Below are 15,344 nucleotides of genomic sequence, written 5' to 3' on the forward strand. Positions count from 1 at the left end.
AGGAATAATCCTCATCGACTATCTGGAAAAGGGTAAAACTATTACAGGTGCATATTATTCGTCGTTATTGGACCGTTTGAAAACCGAGCTGCAAGAAAAACGCCCACAAAAAAGTCCTTTTCCATCACGACAACGCACCAGCTCACACCTCAGCAGTTGTGGTCGCAAAATTAATGGAAATAGGGTTCCAACTCGTTTCACATCCCCCCTATTCTCCAGACTTGGCTCCCTCGGACTATTATTTGTTCCCCAATATGAAGAAATGGCTGGCGGGAAAAAGATTTTATTCAAACGAGGTGATTGCAGAAACGAATGGCTATTTTTCAGACTTGGACAAATCCTATTATTCGGAAGAGATCAACAAACTAGAGCAGCGTTGGACGAAGTGTATAAGCCTAAAAGGAGACTATGTTGAAAAATAAAAAAGGTTTACCCCAAAAAATTAAGTAGTTTTTATTTTTGCACGGACTTTTCAAACGACCCTCGTATATCCTCTTTTTCGGGAATGCTGCACATAGAACTATTGGAGATACATATCTCCTTGAAAACTGTTTCTGAAACCAGAAGAAGTAATTTGAAAAGAACGAGTATCAACAATTGCACTTTTGATGGGAGGATGAAAAATGAATCGACAGGAATTAAAAGGCTTGAAATTATATAGTTCAATAGCGTATGTTCAGTTCAATGCATAGGTTTCTGTGAGCCAGGTGTTTGTATCGATAGTTTGGGTCATTTTCCAAACAGCAGTAATTCTAGTTTGAATCATTTTTTTAGATTGTGTATGGAAGGGGCTCCACATGAATTGTTTTTATCAAAGAATAACCATAAGTAGCGTACGTAGGTCAACAGTTGTTAGTAAAATACCATTCAGATAGTTACGTCTTAATGTAACCAAGTTTTGTGGTTTCGAAAAGTAGTTATTTCAACCCTTTAGCTGTAGTGCTACCGAAGAGGACTTACAATACTTATTACTAGCACAATACCGCTGCTGATAAAGCTGATACAGTACAAGCTCGATTAACCGGGCTAACCTCCAGCTATACCCACCCCGGAAAACTGAAATCCCGGTTAAACCGAATACACAGTATTACATAGTACATTTGTACCTATGAATGTACATATGTATATCTCCTTAACAAAAACTTACAGTTTAAAAAGTTAAGTATAAGGGTTGATTAAACGCCAAAAGGTACACAAATCAGCATGTACCCAACATTTCATTCAAGCTTAGTTGATATAATTTAAGTAATTTTGCTGCATTAACTTTTCCTTCACATTTTTTAGAATTTATTAGATGTCACAGACCCTTATGCTGGCCAGTTCGTTCATAATATTATTTGGTTATAATTATGATAAAGTGTATATTATATCTTCGTTTTTAAATAGGTACTTTATTTTAACTCTATTCCAAATTATTCTTCTGATTTATCTTTAATATGCCCTTTATTCTGAAGTTGTCACATCTTATACATGCATGTTAAAGTAGAAAAAGACAAAGTTAGAGTCGGCTACTGTTTAAATTTGAATCACGGAGGATTTAAAACAATATTTCAGACTTGAATTCGTCTTACCGAAATATTCGTGAGCACAAATAACACACAGTTAATAACAAGTAGATTATTCAACAACAATTATTCATTTCTCAATTGTAATTTAATTTTACTTATAGTAAAATACTGGAATAATTAGCTGTCCTAAAAGTATGCAATACTTATTTATTTTATATTACATAACATATATATAACATTGTGAGAAGAACAGCTACATTGAGAGTGTGATTGAAGAAAACTATATTATTTGCGATAGAGCCAGATAATTATTACCTATTATTATAAACGTTTGACTACTACATAAAATAACAATTACTTTAATCGAAGAATGAACTTAAACCGACGATTTTTATTAAAAATAAAATAATCGAAATCATTGATGTATGTTGGTGTAAGCATTTTTTTAAAAAAGTTTTTAAATTTTGTAGCCTCGTAATTTTTTTTATTTTTTATAACGTTTTCTTTTTAACCTGTAATTAATAGTTTGATTATTATAGATTAATAGATATTAAAGTCAATCTACAGTGCTACTTGAACAAATATTTTGTAGATGAAAATGGCCAGCATAAGGGTCTGTGACATCTAATAAATTCTAAAAAATGTGAAGGAAAAGTTAATGCAGCAAAATTACTTAAATTATATCAACTAAGCTTGAATGAAATGTTGGGTACTAGCTGATTTGTGTACCTTTTGGCGTTTAATCAACCCTTATACTTAACTTTTTAAACTGTAAGTTTTTGTTAAGGAGATTTTTGTACCTTTTGGATAGATTTTCATTTTTGTCTATTTTGCTAAGTTACATATCTGCTTTACTGTTTTTTTTAAATTTGGAATAAGCAATTCTATCATTATAACCTGATAAGGTGTTAAGTAGGAACCGTAACTACCACTGGAGAGATCTTTTTAAAGAATGATTATAGTTGCGGTCCCCAAACCATCCTCAACAACAATTTTTTTGAGAAAGCCTTTTTATATAAAATAGGAAGGTATTTGTACGTAAAAAGCAAATTTAAACTGCGATTTCAGACCTTCCTTTTAAGAGGAGTAAGAAAAATAAACGGGCGATTTTAATAAGTATGTATTAAAACTGTCCGGTAGGACAGTTGTATAAGGGTTGATCTTCAAAAACTGCATGAAAAAGCGTAACGTTGAAAAAACACCCAACTTTGACAATTTTTTTCTCTTCAACTATAACAGATAAAATTCTCAAACTTCCTTTAAAATATAGGGCAAATCCTCCTTTATAACTGTAATTTTTTTGTAACAACATAGATACGGGTGCACAGGTAGACTCATCAGTAAGATGCCTATGTGAAAATATGTAAATTGAAAAGCCGTTTCGTCCCAGAGATCAACTCCTATCTTAGACGGTAATCCGTGGTAAATCCCAAGAAATTCAGTACTAATTGCACCATATTTTGGGGGTTTTTACATACATACATACATAATGACCCTACAAGAAAATCTGGTATAAGAGAGTTACTGCCACGCCCTACAATTATGTTACATCGGAAGACACAAAAAATTTTCCTGTTGCCACCGAAAATTAACTTTTGTTTCGGCGCCGATCCAGGTGTTCTTATGATTGACTCAACATGATCCCGGTTAATCCGAATCCCGGTTAACCGAGGGCCGGTCAATCGAGGTTGTACTCGATGTTGAAATCTGAATCATGTTTTACCCAGAACTGGTGCCTGGTAAGGTATGAATTTATTTATTTATATACACCTTTAAACTTCTATTAAAGTAAACTATATTTTTTAGTACGAATTCCAAATTTGAAGAGAATTTAAATGCATTTATATATATATGAGAAATGGTAATTTGTTTTTTGTACACCCAATTACGGAGCGTTAAAATCCTAAAATTTAATAGCAATTAGATTAGTGAAGAAGCGTTTTTAAACTGATAGTGAAAGTGAAGTCTATTGATCGTATTTATTTTGGCACTTGCTTTACTTTGTATAAATTTTCCTTATCGCAACCCAACCGACACTAGCCTCTGATTATGGCCCCGGCCTATTTACATTAAATTTCTTATTCGGTGAATCTAATTATAAGGCGCTATAAGTGTTTTTTTTTTTATCTGTTTTACTTCTAAATACTTGTTTACATTTACAAATATTGGACGAGGTACACTTGTGCATTGTTCTTATAATTGAAGTCTTAATTGCATATTGCGACTGATATGTTCTATGTACGAACAAATTCATTCAAAATATGAAGTGGAATAATGTCCAAATTTGATTAAACCATAAATCAAATCAGAACCTCCCCCAAAATTTTCTCAATTGGTTTTTATATTATTTTCCTCAAAAACATTTCTTAAGATTTCCATTAAGTATCGCTGCCATACTTGTTAACTTAAAACTATAATTGTAACCGGCTAGTGGTGAGGGAGAGACCCCTTTTAGTTCATCTCTCTCAGGGACGGTATCTTTTACGGACGAAGCTACGAGGGTCGTTTGAAAAGTCCGTGCAAAAATAAAAACTACTTAATTTTTTGGGGTAAACCTTTTTTATTTTTCAACATAGTCTCCTTTTAGGCTTATACACTTCGTCCAACGCTGCTCTAGTTTGTTGATCCCTTCCGAATAATAGAATTTGTCCAAGTCTGAAAAATAGCCATTCGTTTCTGCAATCACCTCCTCGTTTGAATAAAATCTTTTTCCCGCCAGCCATTTCTTCATATTGGGGAAGAAATAGTAGTCCGAGGGAGCCAAGTCTGGAGAATAGGGGGGATGTGAAACGAGTTGGAACCGTATTTGCATTAATTTTGCGACCACAACTGCTGAGGTGTGAGCTGGTGCGTTGTCGTGATGGAAAAGGACTTTTTTGTGGGCGTTTTTCTTGCAGCTCGGTTTTCAAACGGTCCAATAACGATGAATAATATGCACCTGTAATAGTTTTACCCTTTTCCAGATAGTCGATGAGGATTATTCCTTGCGAATCCCAAAAGACAGTCGCCATAATCTTTCCGGCCGAAGGAACGGTCTTCGCCTTTTTTGGCGCAGATTCCCCCTTGGTAACTCATTGTTTAGATTGTTCTTTGGTCTCAGGAGTGTAGTGATGTATCCATGTTTCATCCACAGTGACGAAACGACGCTTAAAGTCCTGCGGATTCTTCTGGAACAGCTGCAAACCGTCCTTGCAACACTTCACACGATTTCGTTTTTGGTCAAGCGTGAGCAATCGCGTCACCCATCTTGCGGATAGCTTTGTCATGTCCAAATGTTGATGCAAAATATTATGTACCCGTTCATTCGAGATGCCCACAGCACTAGAAATCTCACGCACCTTCACTCTTCTGTCATCCATCACCATATCATGGATTTTATCAATGATTTCTGGAGTTGTAACCTCAACAGGGCGTCCAGAACGTTCAGCGTCACTTGTGCCCATATGGACACTCCGAAAATTTTGAAACCACTTATAAACTGTTCTAATCGAAGGTGCAGAGTCACCATAATGTTTATCAACCTTCTCTTTAGTCTCCTGAGGCGTTTTGCCTTTCATAAAGGTGTGTTTAATCAACACACGAAATTCTTTTTCGTCCATTTTTTGAAAATCACTCGACTTCCTCCATTCAAACGAATGCCAAACACAAAGAAATAGACCGATCTGGCTGAAACTTGGTGTGTGTTCTTCCAAGAGATGCTACTAACTAAACATAACCTCGATACGCGCCAGTAGTGCTATCTCTCTGACTTTGCACGGACTTTTCAAACGACCCTCGTATCAGAGACGATATCCCTAACCAGCCCGAAACAGTAGAATACCCTTTACAGCTCCTCTGGCGGGATAACTCAATCGTGAGATGAGGGAGGACCCTGTAAACAATCACCCGGGGCGACAGGGATCAAAATAAAATTCTCTCGTGTGCTATAATTGAACAAACAAGAGAATACCTTCATTTAAGGAAATATTGATACAGAAAAGATTGAGAGATTTATTACAGAAAAATTGTAAGTACGAGTATGTTCTAAACTAAAGCAATGTAAAATGAAAAGCATACAAAAAAGAATTATTATGCTAAATACAAAATAACAATAAGAAAATGCAAGACTTACAGTGACGATACGATATTCAAGGCACTGGCAAGGCCGAGCGTACGCGAAGTAATGAATCTCTTTTAAAATGTTATTTTATTAGCAATAAACAGTAAATCACTCTGACAGTCCAACGGTCGCTCCAAATTTTTAATAATGCGGTAGCTCCTGCCATCTATTGACAATTTTCGGTTACATTATAAAGAAAATTTTATTATTCATTAATTGTGAAAAAAGGCAAAATTGTCAAAGTTGGATTTTTTTCAACAGTACGCTTTTTTTAAAAAATTATTTAAGGCGCATCAACATGTGTGGTTATTGGCGCCCGGAGCTTTTTTTTTTTTTTTTCAGGGCACTGCTGGCCTCTGAACAGCGTTCTCTCGTTACAGACAGCACTGTCCATCACCGGACAGTGAGCTATAAGAAGCTCCTAGAAAGAGCAAAAATCTAAGGGCCAGCCAGCTGGATTCGAACCCAAGATCTCTGCGTGGGAATCCAAATACTCTAACCCAGGGGTCCCTAAACTTTTTACACAGGGGGCCAGTTCACTGTCCCTCAGGCCGCCGTTAGAGGGCCGGACTATAAAACAAACTATTTTAAAGTAAAAAAAAAACGGGAACAAATAGAATATTTTTAAATAAAGAACAAGTAAATTTAAATCAACAAACTGCCCAGTATTTCTGTGGGAATTATGGTCCTGCTTTTGGCTAATGAGATGGTCAATGTCCGGTTTAGTTATAATGCTTTGCCTTTCTTCCTACTTCTGGCTGTTATTTTACACTGTTTTCGGAGCCGTGACGCGTCCGTCCCGCGTCATCGGAAGTAGTACTGTACATGAGCGACGCAGCGCTTTGCGGTATCGCCACATATAGTGCTCCTCTCACTGACCACCTAGTGAAAGAGATACCCCTTCCGGAAGTGCGGCGGGGGCCGGATAAATGTCCTCAGGGGGCCGCATGTGGCCCGCGGGCTGTAGTTTGGGGACCCCTGATCTAACCGCATAGCTAATCTCTTCCCTCAAACGCAGTTTCTTTTTCTTTCAGAAACAAATTTGTAACCGAACAATTTTAATGTAATAAAGTTTAAACTATTGGCCTACAATATGTATTTATTAATATCATGTTCGAAATTCAATCGATAGTACTGTAATGTTTATTTAGACCATTTTTTTTTCTGAAAATTAGTTTTAAGTTAAAATTAGTTTGAGGAGAAGTGATCGCCTTCTTTTGTGATAGGTGTTGAAATGTAATTTGCGAGTACAATGTTAACATTTGTAGAATCATATACGTAGCCTTTAATTCAGACGTACGTTAATTGTCAGACTGATCAATTGGTGGATGGTCATGTTACAGATGGGTGATGATCGTATTCCTAGATTGTGTAAATTGGTTTACAGCCACTTAATGCCCATTAACTGGTGTAGTTCTCTTTTGAGTTCACTTGAAAAAATTGGAGCAACAAAAATATGGAAGTCTAACAACTTTAATCAGGTGAAAAAGTGTAAAAATAACTTAATTAATGCATATAAGTTGCACTTGATTAGTACTGACATTAATAAAATCTACAGGGTGATCCATTTAAATGTTCAAATTGATGTCCTTGAACATTAAGACAGGCTCGGCATCTTTCTTCCACAGCAGCAGTAGCCGAACGGCACTGGACTGCTGTTACTGATTCGCAAGCTTCAATTACTCTTCTTTTTAAAGAATGAAGATCATTGACCGACATTTCATAGACTTTTCTTTTTATCGCCTCCCAAGCAAAAAAAAAAATTCCACTGGTGTTAGATCTGGAGAGCGTGTAGGCCAAGTCGCCGGTCCAGACGGCCAATCCACCGATTGGGATAATGTTGATTTAGCCATTGTCGTGGACCTCTGCCGTAATGTGCTGGATAATGTCCTGAAACCATGACTTCCTTCTCAGTTGTAGCGGAACATCTTCAATCAAAGTGTAATAATCATTACTAAGGAACTGCAGAAATGTGTCCGCACTGAGCCTAGGTGGTAAGAAATGCGGGCCAATTAAAACATTGTCTAATATCCCCCAACCAAACATTGAAAATCATGCTGAAAATGGTGCTCACGAATAGCGTGAGGATTTTCAAGCATCCAGAGATGATAATTTTTTTGGTTGAGGATACCTCTTCTTGTAAAAGTAGTTTCATCCGTCCAGAGAATTTGTCGCGAAAATTGAGGATTAAGATCAACTTGATTTACATACCAATCGGAAAAAATTCTTCTTTGACAAAAATCTTGAGGCAATAAATTTTGTACCCATTGATAATGATATGGATGACGTCCATCTGCAGAGAGTGATCTCCATGTTGTAATCATGTAATTCTGCTGCAGCTCTTCGTACACTGGCAGACGGATTATCATCAAAATATTTTAATATAGTCGCACTCTTTAATATAGATATTGTCAAGCAGTGAGAAAGGAGAAATTTTAAGTATAATAATTCATAAAAATGGAAATCTTCAGACGTGAATATCTCAAAAACAAAGCGTTTACGGGCGTACCTCCAGGGGAATTTTTTTTCTTGTTTTGAGGTCCTAAATTCATATTTTCAGTTAGGACACTTAACCCTGAAACACCCTGTATAGTGTAATATGTATATAGATAATTAATAATTAATTAAAAGAATACTTTAGTTCTAGTTTTTTGTTTTGTATATTAGAATTAATTTGTGGTTTTATTTGTATTTTGTATGATTATTGAATTAACTAGGCTAGACCCCAGCTTTTATAAAAATTGTATTTAAAAAAAAAAAAAAATTCATGTTAGTACTATACGAGGGTCGTTTGAAAAGTCCGTGCAAAGTCAGAGATATAGCACCACTGGCGCGTATCGAGGTTATGTTTAGTTAGTAGCATCTCTTGGAAGAACACACACCAAGTTTCAGCCAGATCGGTCTATTTCTTTGTGTTTGGCATTTGTTTGAATCGAGGAAGTCGAGTGATTTTCAAAGAATGGACGAAAAAGAATTTCGTGTGTTGATTAAACACTACTTTATGAAAGGCAAAACGCCTCAGGAGACTAAAGAGAAGCTTGATAAACATTATGGTGACTCTGCACCTTCGATTAGAACAGTTTCGGAGTGGCCATACGGGCACAAGTGACGCTGAACGTTCTGGATGCCCTGTTGAGGTTACTACTCCAGAAATCATTGATAAAATCCAAGATATGGTGATGGATGCCAGAAGAGTGAAGGTGCGTGAGATTGCTAGTGCTGTGGGCATCTCGAATGAACGGGTACATAATATTTTGCATCAACATTTGGACATGACAAAGCTATCCGCAAGATGGGTGCCGCGATTGCTCACGCTTGACCAAAAACGAAATCGTGTGAAGTGTTGCAAGGACGGTTTGTAGCTGTTCCAGAAGAATCCGCAGGACTTTAAGCGTCGTTTCGTCACTGTGGATGAAACATGGATACATCACTACACTCCTGAGACCAAAGAACAATCTAAACAATGGGTTACCAAGGGGGAATCTGCGCCAAAAAAGGCGAAGACCGTTCCTTCGGCCGGAAAGATTATGGTGACTGTCTTTTGGGATTAGCAAGGAATAATCCTCATCGACTATCTGGAAAAGGGTAAAACTATTACAGGTGCATATTATTCATTGTTATTGGACCGTTTGAAAACCGAGCTGCAAGAAAAACGCCCACGATTGGCCCACAAAAAAGTCCTTTTCCATCACGACAACGCACCAGCTCACACCTCAGCAGTTGTGGTCACAAAATTAATGGAAATAGGATTCCAACTCGTTTCACATCCTCCCTATTCTCCAGACTTGGCTCCCTCGGACTACTATTTGTTCCCCAATATGAAGAAATGGCTGGCGGGAAAAAGATTTTATTCAAACGAGGAGGTGATTGCAGAAACGAATGGTTATTTTTCAGACTTGGACAAATCCTATTATTCGGAAGGGATCAACAAACTAGAGCAGCGTTGGACGAAGTGTATAAGCCTAAAAAGAGACTATGTTGAAAAATAAAAAAGGTTTACCCCAAAAAATTAAGTAGTTTTTATTTTTCACGGACTTTTCAAACGACCCTCGTACTTAGCCAAAATTCAGAATTTGGAGAAAGATAGTGAACCAGAAAAGGGTCATTTGTGGTGGACAGTTTAATTTCTTTGTAATTTTCTTGAAAATGAATCCATATTTGTGTTTTTTATAACCGTTTTCTGGTTATCTTAGCAAAAAGAGAGACGATTATTCTATTTTATTTATTTATCTAACCCTCAAATTTATTATTTTGTTAAATTTTTAAGAAATTTAGTACAAATTCATTATTTAAAGATATACTTAATTTAAAACTTCTCAAAACAAAACCCTAAAAAACTGAAAAACTTTCATTATGACACAAATCAATTCCCAAGGAAATTGAGAATCACAAAAAAAAGTACCTTCTCCTGCTTAGTAGTGTGTGAGTAAGTCGTGTGACGACTAACTTACCGTTTTAATTATGAATTTAAAATTAGGAGATAATAAAGTTACTTGCGGGTTCAACGAATTGTGTGTCGCCGAAGTTGTTAATCTTCAGAATTAACAGCAAGAAACAGTTGCCCTAGTTAATTGAAGTCTCTTAACTAAGAAATAAGTTTCAATTTACCGGATTCCAGATTAGCAATTCCATGGAGATTAGACAAGAAGTCTGGCTGACAATCCATTCAATGTTTCTTAAGTTCCAAGTTAATCGCTTTATTAAGTTGAAGTCCTCTCCCATTGGCGCTCCAATTATTAAATAAAGTGAATGAACTTCTTAAGAAGATTAGTAGTGGCTAGCGGAGTTTACAGTCAATGACTTTCGACCTTCAAAGCGACCTCTCTTTCTTGTCGGCAATTCTAGATTCCTATTCGCAGAGCTGGGGACATCTGCAACGCCTCCGCAACTTTCCCTTACACCAATCATTAGGCAATTCTTGATTTAACAAATTTCCTTCCGCCATATATATATATTTATAGTGAGGATTTTATGCTCCTTAATAAATACTTTTAAGATATAATCTCACACATCTTGGGACTAACTCCTCTCCTAAAGTAGTGTTCAGCGGTTCATTAGAGTCCGTCAATTTGTATTCCGTGAAAAAAAGGTAACAAATTAAATTAAATGGTTTAAATTAACTAAAAATTGTAATTACTGTTCATTATTTTTGGTGACTGATTCATAGTTTCAATAGGATGAAAAAAATAACTGCCAGTTTCTGTCATGATATATTTTTATTATGCCGAGCTTTCGACCTAGGGACCAGGTCATCTTCAGGGCTATTTAATCAGGATCAAGACAGATATCATGCAGGTATCTGGACAATTTAAACAACGCAAAACTTATTACAAAATACTTGATAATTGGCAACACTGACTTCCACGCAACCAATCACTTATCAAACACAAAACCGATCACACACAGTCTATGAACAGACAAGACAGAAGACACACTAACCCTTAAATGATGTAAAATATTAATTTGTAAATTAGGTAAATAATTTTGTAAATTTCGTTACATTATACATATTCATTGTAATATAATTATTGTTATCACACCTGTTCCACAGCCCTGAAGATGACCTAGCCCCTAGGTCGAAAGCTCGGCATAATAAAAATATATTATGACTGAAACTGGCAGTTATTTTTTCATTCTAATAGAAATTTTAGGTTATTCAGAGATGTCAAGAAACAAAAGCTACAAAAGGTTGAGGGGAATATCGGCCATTTTTCTGGACTCGATATTTATGATCAATTATCAGGGGTATAGTTGGAACAAAGATCGATTTCAGCAAAAAAAAATGCATAATGCGTCTATCACCCTTATTTCAAGTTGAATGAAAATAAAACTATAGAATAATACTATAGCTTTTCAGGCGTCACGGTAGCCGAGCGGTTAGAGGCGAGACCTGTAAAGCTAATATGTATTGTGGTACTGGGTTCGATTCCCCGGTCTTAGGTCTTGGATTTTATTTAATGATTAATAAAAGAAATTTACAGTAAAGTGTATGTTTGCTAGTCGCCTCCGTCCACGGCACCTAATTTGGTAGTTAGACGAAAAGGCCGCCTGAAAAAATAGGCAATTACTTTACTTTAAATTCTGTAGTTCTGTAATTAAATTTATTGTGAATTCTTTTAATAACCATTAAATAAAATCCAAGGCCTAAGACCGGGAATCGAACCCAGTACCACAATACATATTAGCTTTGCAGGTCTCGCCTCTAACCGCTCGGCTACCGTGGCACCTTAGGATCGTTTAACTGTCCTGTACAGTTCGAGTATGCATGTCCATATGGCATTGTACACCTTTCGTTAGTGTTAGTGATCGTCAGTCGAGTTGTCGTATTAACATATTGTATCTTCAGCTAAAGTATCTCCTTTTTAGTCGAGTGTACCGTTTGTCCAGATAAAGTCCAAGATATTTGCAGCTGGATCAGGATGTTGTTAAGGTAAAAAAGAAGGGAAAGTTTTTTGATTTAACGTGAATACTACGTATTTTGATTGTTTGTTATTTAACCTACTTTATCCTTTAACATAAAATAATAAAACGCGAAAAACTTGAAAAGAATTAATTTGTTTTCAAAGAATCTTTTACCCAATGATGGCATTAAAATGAAACCAATAGATTAGTGTAACTATAACAATGCCATTGCCAACTTGATTATTTCCTTCCTAAACTATTCTTCTATATTCTAACACACAATAATTTTTTTTTGTGTGTAAGTATTCCACAGTTCTAAAAAGATAGAAAGAGTACCCTCGCCTTTAATTAACATATGTGTAGTCTATCTCCCAAAAGGTGCTTCTGCACAAAATTTCTTATCGAATAACGTTTTATTCTTGAAAATCTTTCAACCCTATTAGGCACTACGTTATGGCTCAAATTTTCGATTGCAATATTTGCTCTTACTCAGGAGCTAAAACCAGATTGCTCATTAGACGTAAGTAGGGAAAAAAAACGTATCTCTTTATCCAGCCAAATTTTAACATATTGTGGCTAAAAGTTTACACAGTTATTTATAATTAATGCCAATTTTAAGAGAGGCCTTAAATATGAGGGGCTAACGCCTCTACTAAAGTAAGTACAGCATCGAGACTTCCAAAAGTTGCATTTACATAAAACTTCGAATCGAATTACCCTTCATTTGTAAAAATTGATTTACGCGTTTACGCGCTACGTTGTTTACCAAAAAAAAGGTTTGTCAATGTTAGTAATATTGTACTTTAATGCCAACCGTATATTATACACATTAGGTCGGCTGGTTTTGGTTGTAGTAGTTCAGAAAACCGTGAAAAATACAAAATGTTCATTAGTTATGCTGGAATTTCCATAATTTCTGTTTCTTACATTGAACTTTATTGCCAACCGTATATTATACACATTAGGTCGGCTGGTTTTGGGTGCAGAGATTTAGAAAAAAGAGAAAAATACGAAATCTTCATTAGTTTCGATGGAAATTTCATAATTCCTGTTTCTTACTTTGTACTTTAATGCCAACCGTATATTATACACATTAGGTCGGCTGGTTTTGGGTGCAGAGATTTAGAAAAAAGAGAAAAATACGAAATCTTCATTAGTTTCGATGGAAATTTCATAATTCCTGTTTCTTACTTTGTACTTTAATGCCAACCGTATATTATACACATTAGGTCGGCTGGTTTTGGGTGCAGAGATTTAGAAAAAAGAGAAAAATACGAAATCTTCATTAGTTTCGATGGAAATTTCATAATTCCTGTTTCTTACTTTGTACTTTAATGCCAACCGTATATTATACACATTAGGTCGGCTGGTTTTGGGTGCAGAGATTTAGAAAAAAGAGAAAAATACGAAATCTTCATTAGTTTCGATGGAAATTTCATAATTCCTGTTTCTTACTTTGTACTTTAATGCCAACCGTATATTATACACATTAGGTCGGCTGGTTTTGGGTGCAGAGATTTAGAAAAAAGAGAAAAATACGAAATCTTCATTAGTTTCGATGGAAATTTCATAATTCCTGTTTCTTACTTTGTACTTTAATGCCAACCGTATATTATACACATTAGGTCGGCTGGTTTTGGGTGCAGAGATTTAGAAAAAAGAGAAAAATACGAAATCTTCATTAGTTTCGATGGAAATTTCATAATTCCTGTTTCTTACTTTGTACTTTAATGCCAACCGTATATTATACACATTAGGTCGGCTGGTTTTGGGTGCAGAGATTTAGAAAAAAGAGAAAAATACGAAATCTTCATTAGTTTCGATGGAAATTTCATAATTCCTGTTTCTTACTTTGTACTTTAATGCCAACCGTATATTATACACATTAGGTCGGCTGGTTTTGGGTGCAGAGATTTAGAAAAAAGAGAAAAATACGAAATCTTCATTAGTTTCGATGGAAATTTCATAATTCCTGTTTCTTACTTTGTACTTTAATGCCAACCGTATATTATACACATTAGGTCGGCTGGTTTTGGGTGCAGAGATTTAGAAAAAAGAGAAAAATACGAAATCTTCATTAGTTTCGATGGAAATTTCATAATTCCTGTTTCTTACTTTGTACTTTAATGCCAACCGTATATTATACACATTAGGTCGGCTGGTTTTGGGTGCAGAGATTTAGAAAAAAGAGAAAAATACGAAATCTTCATTAGTTTCGATGGAAATTTCATAATTCCTGTTTCTTACTTTGTACTTTAATGCCAACCGTATATTATACACATTAGGTCGGCTGGTTTTGGGTGCAGAGATTTAGAAAAAAGAGAAAAATACGAAATCTTCATTAGTTTCGATGGAAATTTCATAATTCCTGTTTCTTACTTTGTACTTTAATGCCAACCGTATATTATACACATTAGGTCGGCTGGTTTTGGGTGCAGAGATTTAGAAAAAAGAGAAAAATACGAAATCTTCATTAGTTTCGATGGAAATTTCATAATTCCTGTTTCTTACTTTGTACTTTAATGCCAACCGTATATTATACACATTAGGTCGGCTGGTTTTGGGTGCAGAGATTTAGAAAAAAGAGAAAAATACGAAATCTTCATTAGTTTCGATGGAAATTTCATAATTCCTGTTTCTTACTTTGTACTTTAATGCCAACCGTATATTATACACATTAGGTCGGCTGGTTTTGGGTGCAGAGATTTAGAAAAAAGAGAAAAATACGAAATCTTCATTAGTTTCGATGGAAATTTCATAATTCCTGTTTCTTACTTTGTACTTTAATGCCAACCGTATATTATACACATTAGGTCGGCTGGTTTTGGGTGCAGAGATTTAGAAAAAAGAGAAAAATACGAAATCTTCATTAGTTTCGATGGAAATTTCATAATTCCTGTTTCTTACTTTGTACTATAATGCCAACCGTATATTATACACATTAGGTCGGCTGGTTTTGGATGTAGTAGTTCAGAAAACCGGGAAAAATACAAAATGTTCATTAGTTTTGCTGGAATTTCCATAATTTCTGTTTCTTACATTGTACTTTATTGCCAACCGTATACTATACACATTAGGTCGGCTGGTTTTGGATGTAGTAGTTCAGAAAACCGGGAAAAATACAAAATGTTCATTAGTTATGCTGGAATTTCCATAATTTCTGTTTCTTACATTGTACTTTAATGCCAACCGTATATTATACACATTAGGTCGGCTGGTTTTGGGTGCAGAGATTTAGAAAAAAGAGAAAAATACGAAATCTTCATTAGTTTCGATGGAAATTTCATAATTCCTGTTTCTTACTTTGTACTTTAATGCCAACCGTATATTATACA

The 15,344-nt window shown here is 35.4% G+C and overlaps 2 protein-coding genes across 2 annotated transcripts in view; one reads left to right on the forward strand and one right to left on the reverse strand.

Annotated features, from left to right (window-relative positions):
- Positions 1-5,692, reverse strand: part of LOC141459193 (uncharacterized) — a 43,062-nt gene extending 37,370 nt beyond the window's left edge. The window contains exon 1 of the transcript XR_012461404.1: positions 5,620-5,692. The gene's annotated coding sequence lies outside the window, so the exon portion shown is untranslated. The remainder of the gene's footprint in view (positions 1-5,619) is intronic.
- Positions 1-15,344, forward strand: part of rk (G-protein coupled receptor rickets) — a 144,749-nt gene that overhangs the window by 25,324 nt on the left and 104,081 nt on the right. The window lies entirely within an intron of this gene.

Source organism: Rhodnius prolixus, unplaced genomic scaffold, assembly GCF_049639745.1.
Source record: "Rhodnius prolixus isolate KJV_2025 unplaced genomic scaffold, Rpr scaffold_11, whole genome shotgun sequence".
NCBI lineage: Eukaryota > Metazoa > Arthropoda > Insecta > Hemiptera > Reduviidae > Rhodnius > Rhodnius prolixus.